At 44.2% G+C, this 7,330-nt stretch overlaps 1 protein-coding gene across 1 annotated transcript in view; it reads left to right on the top strand.

Annotated features, from left to right (window-relative positions):
• Positions 1-6,855: 6,855 nt before the first annotated feature.
• ILVBL (ilvB acetolactate synthase like) overlaps positions 6,856-7,330 on the top strand; it is a 33,943-nt gene continuing 33,468 nt past the window's right edge. The window contains exon 1 of the mRNA XM_021718389.1: positions 6,856-6,860. The gene's annotated coding sequence lies outside the window, so the exon portion shown is untranslated. The remainder of the gene's footprint in view (positions 6,861-7,330) is intronic.

Consider the following 7,330-nt stretch of genomic DNA (forward strand, 5'->3'; position numbering starts at 1 on the left):
AAATTTTTTGGTAGAGATGAGTTCTCCCTACGTTGCCTAGGCTGGTCTTAAACTTCTGACCTCAAGCAATCTTACCACCTTGACCTCTCAAAGTGCTGGGATTACAGGTGTGAGCCACTGTGCCTGGCCTAAAAAAATTTTTTAATGTGATGAGTACAGGGGTTGCCAAAAAAATGTATACACATTTTAAGAGGTGTTGTCTATGTATTACTTTTTGAAGTTGAATTGAATTATGGTTGCAATGTGTAGTATGATGTTTGCACAACCATGCTTTGACACTTCGATTGTTCTTCCTATGGCACTAGTATTCATTTGATTAATGCCTTCTTTTGAGCAAACACCATACTTAAAATGTGTATACAGCCGGGTATGGTGGCTCACACCTGTAATCCCAGCACTCTGGGAGGCGGAGGCAAGAGGATTGCCTGAGCCCATAGGTTCAAGACTAGCCTGGGCAACTTGGTGAGACCTCGTCTCTGCAGTGAATCAAAAAATTAGCTGAGTGTGGTCTTGTGCACCTGTAGTCCCAGCTACTTGGAAGGATTACCTGAGCCCAGCAGGTAGAGGCTGTGGTGGCCACGAGCATGTCACTGCACTCCAGCCTGGGAGATAGAGCGAAACTCTGACTAAAAAAAAAAAAAAAGTGTATATGTTTTTGGGGCACCCCAGTATATACATAAAACATAAAACACCATCTTAATCATTTTAAAGTGTACAGTTCATTGACATTAAGTACATTCACAATGTTATGCAACTATCACTGCCGTCTATTTCCAAAACATTTTTATCATCCCAAACTGAAACTCTGTACACATCAAGCAATGGCTCTCTACTGACCCCTCCTCTCAGTCTCTGGTGAATTTTTTTTTTTTTTTTTTTTTTTTGAGTTGGAGTCTCACTTTGTCGCCCAGTCTGGAGTGCAGTGGCCGCTCCCGGCCTCCGCAGCCTCGACCTGCCGGGCTCCAGCGATCCTTCCGCCTCAGCCTTCCAAGTAGCTGGAATTACAGGCACGTACAACCACGCCCGGCTAATTTTTTTGATTTACTATAGATATGAGGTCTCGCCAAGTTGCCCAGGCGGGTCTCAAACCCACGGGCTCAGGCAATTCACTCACCTCAGCCTCCCAAAGCGGGGGATTACAGGTGACTTCTAATCTACTTTCTGTCTCTATGAGTTTGCATATTCTATGTATTTCATCTAAGTGGAATGGTAAAATATGTGTCCTTTTATATCTGGCTGGTTTCACTCAGCATAATGTTTTCAAGATTCACCATGTTGTAGCCTGAGACTGAACTTCATTTCATTTTATGGCTGAATAATATTCTATTGAACGAATAGACCACATTATGCTTATTCATTTATCTGTTGATGGACACTTGAAGTTTTTCCACATTTGGAGAATTATGAATGGCACTCCTGTGTACTTGAGTGTATGAGTATCTGGTTGAGTCCCTATTTCAGTCCTTTGGGGTGTGCACTCAGAAGTGAAATGGCACTGCTATATTTAACTTTTTGAGATTTTGCCCACTGGTTTTCCACAGTGACTGCAATACACTATTTTATATGCCCATGATCAGCATATAAGTGTTGCCATTTCTCCATATCTTTGCCAAAGCTTGTTATTTTATGTTTAAAAAAATCATATCAGCTGGGCACAGTGACTCATGCCCATAATCCCAGACTTTTGGAAGTTGAGGCGGGAGGATTGCTTGAGGCCAAGAGTTCATGACTAGCCTTGGCAACACAGTGAGATTCCCTCATCTCTACAAAAAATTAGTCAGGCGGGGTGGTGTGTGCCTGAAGTCCTGACTACTCATGGAAGGATTGCCTGAGCTCAGGAGGTCAAGGCTGTGGTGAGCTGGGATCCATTGCACTTCAGGCTAGGCAACAAAGTGAGACCCTAACAACAAAAAAAATCACATCAGTTGTAGTATAGTAGTAGATGTGAAGTGGTGTCTCATTGTGCTTTAGTGGCTCAATTTTGTTTAATTAAACACTGCTGGTGGGTTGAAATAATCCAAAGTATCTTCTTTGACCACAGTGGTATTAAGTGAGATGTCAGTAATAGAAAGAGAACTTCACAAATACTCAGAAATTAAATGACACATTCTTAACCATTGGGTCAAAGAAGAAATGACATTAGATTGGAAGGTACTTTGAAAAGAATGAACATGGAAACAAAGCATACCAAAACTTATGGGATGCAGCAAAAACATTGTTCAGAGGACAATTCATAGCTGTAAACGCTTACACTGAAAAAGAAGAAAGATTCCAAGTCAATAATCTAAAATTATACCTCAAAGAACTAGAAAAAAAAGCAAGTTAAACACTAGTGATAGAAGTGACACCATGAGATTATTATGGAAAATATGGTCTGTGTTGTCTCTTGCAATTGTCCTAATAGGTCCACTCTTCTTTCTGTCTCAGAAGATCAACCTTTATGGACCACAAGAAGGCTCAGTACTCTCTTGTTTCTGGTTGAGTTTGGTCAGTGGGAGGCACTGCCAGAAAATGGAGGGCAGAAGGAAAGAAAGGTCAGGGTTTTCCTTTCCCAGATTCCTCTCTTCCTGATGGCTGTAGTTGGCTGCCTCCACACAGCCACTTTCTCTGGATCTGTAAGCATTTTCTCTCTTGCACCATCAGGCGTTAGCAGATGTTAACGACTCTATACTATGCTAGCTCTGGAGTACTGCACCAGCCCTAAGCTTTGTCCATACTTTTACAAACAGTGCCCGAATTACTCAGCAGGAATGTGTCTTACATTTCCCGTTTAATCCATGTGATATATTTACAAGTGGACTTGCCTAAAAAGGAAGGAGTCCAAGTCCAAGGGGGAAACTCTTTCCTCCTCCTCTCTTCTACTCCAAGACACTATATCTGAGAACTCTGACTTTTCACCCAGACCCCTGCACCTTGCCTTAGCAATGATTCTCCTTGCATCTCTGTTTTCTATTTCCATTGTTCAATATGCATATTTAAATGTGTGCATGATTATATGACTCTCAGAAGGATAGTATTTTGAAACTATTTTTTTTTATTTGGAGTCTCACTTTGTCACCCAGGCTGGAGTGCAGTGGCATGCTCGCGGCCACCCCAACCTTGACCTGCCTCGGCCCTCTAAGTAACCGGAACTACAGGCATGTGCTACCACGCCCAGCTAATTTTTTGATTTATTGTAGAGATGAGGTCTCACCAAGCTACCCGGGCTGTTCTCAAGCCCATGGGCTCGGGCAATCCCCTCACCTCAGCCTCCCAAAGTGCTGGGATTACAGGCCTGAGCTGCTGCACCTGGCCTGAAACTTCCAATCAGATGTTTGTTGTCATTCCTGCCTTTTTCCCATAAATCATGTTCCCCTGAAATGATTTTGTCGTTATGGCCCCATGGAAATAAGAGGGCAAAGCCCCCTTCAGGAAGGGTTTGGGGGAGAAAATCTTTCTAGTACCAGAAGAGAGAGGGGAAAAGGGTGAAGCTAGAAGCTGGGAAAAAAATGGTCTGGCACTGAGTCCTGAAATTTCCATTGTTCAATATGCATATTTAAATGTGTGCAGGAAGTATGGCAGGGAGCCTCAAAGTTGGTCCCCAACAATCCTACCTCCTGGTGCTCATGATCTTATATAATTCCCTCTCATTGAGTAACTTGCTTCTAACTAATAGAATATCAAAATGTTAAGTGGATGTCACTTTCATGATCAAGTGACAAAGATTCTGACTTCTCTCTTGTTAGCAGAGTCTCTCTCTTGCTGACTTTGATGAAGCCAGCAGCCTATTTGGAGAGGGTAGAAACTGAGGGTAGCCTACAGCCAATAGCTGGTGAGAAACTGAGGACCTTAGTTCAACAATTTTCAAAGAATGGAATTCATCCTAAAACCACATAAGTGAACTAGAATCATTACCCACTTGAGCTTTCAGATGAGACCTCATCCCAGCCAACATTTTTTTTTTTCTTGAGAGAGGGTCTCACTCTGTCACCCAGACTAGAGTGCATGCTGTGGTCGTGGCTCACCTCGACTTCCTGGGCTCAAGGGATCCTTCTGCCTCACCCTCCCAAGTAGCTGGCACTCTAGGCACATGCCACCATGATGCCTGGCTAATTTTTTTTTTTTTTTTGTAGAGATGAAGTCTCACTATGTTACCCAGGCCGGTCTTGAACTCCTGGGCTCAAGTAGTTCTCCTCCCTCAGCCTTCCAAAGTGCTAGGATTACAGATCTGAGCCACCATGACTGACCCTAGCCAACATTTGGATTGAAGTAACATGAAGCAGAGCCATGCCCCAGCGAAGCTTCCTGATTTAAAGAAACTTTGAGATAATGTCGTTTTAAGTCACTAAATTTGTGGCAATGTGTTATGCAGCGGAATATACTAATTCAAGTGTTGTGTTTATATGTGTGTGGAAAAATGAGGGTCTTCTCTTTTTCCTGGCATGCAAGACGTGCAAGTTTGCTCACTCAACATCCTTTTTTCCTCTTCTTCCTTGCTAATGGAACCCTGCTTTAGTGTGAAGTTCAAGGAAATCTTGGAAGCTGGCCCTTGCCTAAACTCAGAGTTGAGAATTTTAATCATTAAAAACATTTCTTTTTTGTTTTTAAAAGTGGAGTCTCACTCTGTTGCCCAGGCTGGAGTGCAGTTGCACTCTCATGGCCACTGCAGCCTCGACCTGCCGGGCTCAGGTAATCCTTCTGCCTCAGCCTTCCAAGTAGCTGGAATCACAGGTGTGCATCATCATGCCTGGCTAATATTTTTTTTTGTCTTAATTTGTTGTAGAGACAGGTCTCACCAAGTTACCCAGGGTAGTCTCGAACTCCTGGGCCTAGGCAATCCTCTCACCTCAGCCTCCCAATGTGTTAGGATTACAGGTGTGAGCCACCACACTCAGCAAAAAAAAAAATTCTTTTTGAATCAAGGTCTTACTCTGTCACTGTAGCTAGAGTGTAGCAGTATGATCACAGCCTACTGCAGTCTTGATCTCCTGTGATCTCCTGGGCTCAGGGGATCCTTCCAGCTCAGCCTCCTGAGTAACTGGGACCACAGGCATTTACCGCCATGTCTGACTAATATTTTGATTTTTTGTAGAGATGAGTTCTTGCTATGTTGCCCAGGCTTGTCTTGAACTACTGGATTCAAGCAATTTTCCTGCCTCAGCGTCACAAAGTGCTGGGATTACAGCATGAGCTTTCATGCCTGGTGAGAATTTTGATTCTTATAGGCTACTCATTGTAACTCCAATCTTTTGCTACAGAATGATATAGAAATGGGCACAAGACAGCTGCGGCAACAGAGTGGAAGGGAAGTCAGTAGATGGAGATTCTGTAATTTCCTTGCATTAAAAAAAAAGGTTGTAAGAAAGGGTATTTTCTTGCTTCTAACAGCATCTGTGTGGGAAGGTGATGCCTGGAGCTTCTGCAGCCATCTTGTGACACAGTATCTGAGGATGACAGTAGAAAAAAATGTTTACAAAAACCCAACGGTGTCCTTGAAGAGACTTCTTGTCATGTGAAAGAATAAACTGTATTATTTAAACCAGGGATCCCCAACCCCTGGGCCACAGACTGGTACCCATCCAGAGCTGAGCCTCACAGCAGGAGGTGAGTGGCAGGCCAAGGAGCAAAGATTCACCTGTATTTACAAACACTCCCCATCGCTCTCTCATTACCACCTGAGCTCTGCCTCCTGTCAGATCAGCACTGAAAAACATGTCCATTTCCAACATTCTCTTTGTGAAGCTGGGTTTTCTGCAGTGACAACAACCAAAATGAGGTTATGGGGTAGACTGGACATAAGCAACATACTTTGGGTGTCACTGTCTTCCATCACCCCCAGATGGGACCATCTAATTGCAGGAAAACAAGCTCAGGGCTCCCACAGATTCTGCATTATGGTGAGTTGTATAACTAGTTCATTGTGTATTACAATGTAATAATAATAGAAATAAAGTGCATAATAAATGCAATGCGCTCGAATCATCCTGAAACCATCTCCACCCCCTAGTTCATGGAAACGTTGTCTTCCATGAAACCGGTCCTTGATGCCAAAAAGGTTGGGGACCGCTGATTTAAACTCAGTATATTTTGGTTTTCTACTATTTTCTTGCAGCACAAAGCCCACTTATCAAACAGACATTTTCAATGATTTTTTTTCCCCCATGCACTCCGACTGCCTCCACTGCCATCTTGGAATCCCCTCTTAGATGATGTTTTAATCTGACCCTTCTTCCTGTCACTACCCAGAGGCCATGGGTTTAGGAGGAAGACTGAAAAATTACAGAGAGTAAAGATGACACCTTTTATTTACATATCTGGCTTTGTCCTTTGGGAAGTTCCTTACTGGCCTCTTTTCCCATGGCCTCTGCTGAAACTTTCTCGGCTTATATCCTGATAAAACAATTTGGGGAGCCAGGAGGAATATTCTGGAAACTAATTAGTCACAAATATCACATTCAGAAATATGGACCGTAGGGTCCCTTTACTGTGACTAGGCTGACTTACCCACTCTTTGAGAAAACTGAATTCGATGTGAACGTTTATGGCAGGACAGGGTTTTCTTTACTTTACTTTTTTTTTTTTTTGAGTTGGAGTCTCCCTCTGTTGCCCAGACTGGAGTGCAGTGGCCGCTCCCGGCCACCGCAGCCTCAACCTGCTGGGCTCCGGCGATCCTTCCACCTCAGCCTTCCAAGTAGCTGGAACGACAGGCACGCGCTGTCACGCCCGGCTAACTTTTTGATTTATTGTAGAGATGAGGTCTCGCCAAGTCGCCCAGGCGGGTCTCGAACCCGTGGGCTCAGGCAATCCACTCACCTTAGCCTCCCAAAGGCGCGGAATTACAGGCTGAGCCACCGGCTTACTTTTCTTTTTGAGGTGGAGGTGTCACTCTGCTGCCCAAGTTGGAGTGCAATGGCACAATCACAGCTCACTGTGGTCTATACCTGCTGGGCTCAGGTGTTCCTTCTGCCTCAGCCTTCCTTCTACAGGTGCATGTCACCATGCCTGACTAATTTTTGATTTTTTTGTAGAGATGAGGTCTTGCTATGTTGTCTAGGCTGGTCTTGAACTCCTGGGCTCAAGCAATCCTCTTGCCCTTGCCCTCCAAGATGCTAGGATTACAGGCATGAACCACCACATCTGACCAGGACAGAGTTTTCATACTATCTCTTTTCTGAAGGAAGAATTGGCAAGATTGAGGAAAGAGAACAAGTCTTGGCAAAATAAGAGATTAAAAGTTATAAACCGGGCTCGGTGGCTCAGCCTGTAATCCCCCGCCTTTGGGAGGCTGAGATGAGTGGTTTGCCTGAGCCCGCGGGTTCGAGACCCGCCTGGGCAACTTGGCAAGACCTCA

The sequence above is a fragment of the Carlito syrichta genome, unplaced genomic scaffold (assembly GCF_000164805.1).
Source record: "Carlito syrichta isolate Samal-C Ts95f unplaced genomic scaffold, Tarsius_syrichta-2.0.1 Scaffold312151, whole genome shotgun sequence".
In the NCBI taxonomy this organism is placed as follows: domain Eukaryota; kingdom Metazoa; phylum Chordata; class Mammalia; order Primates; family Tarsiidae; genus Carlito; species Carlito syrichta.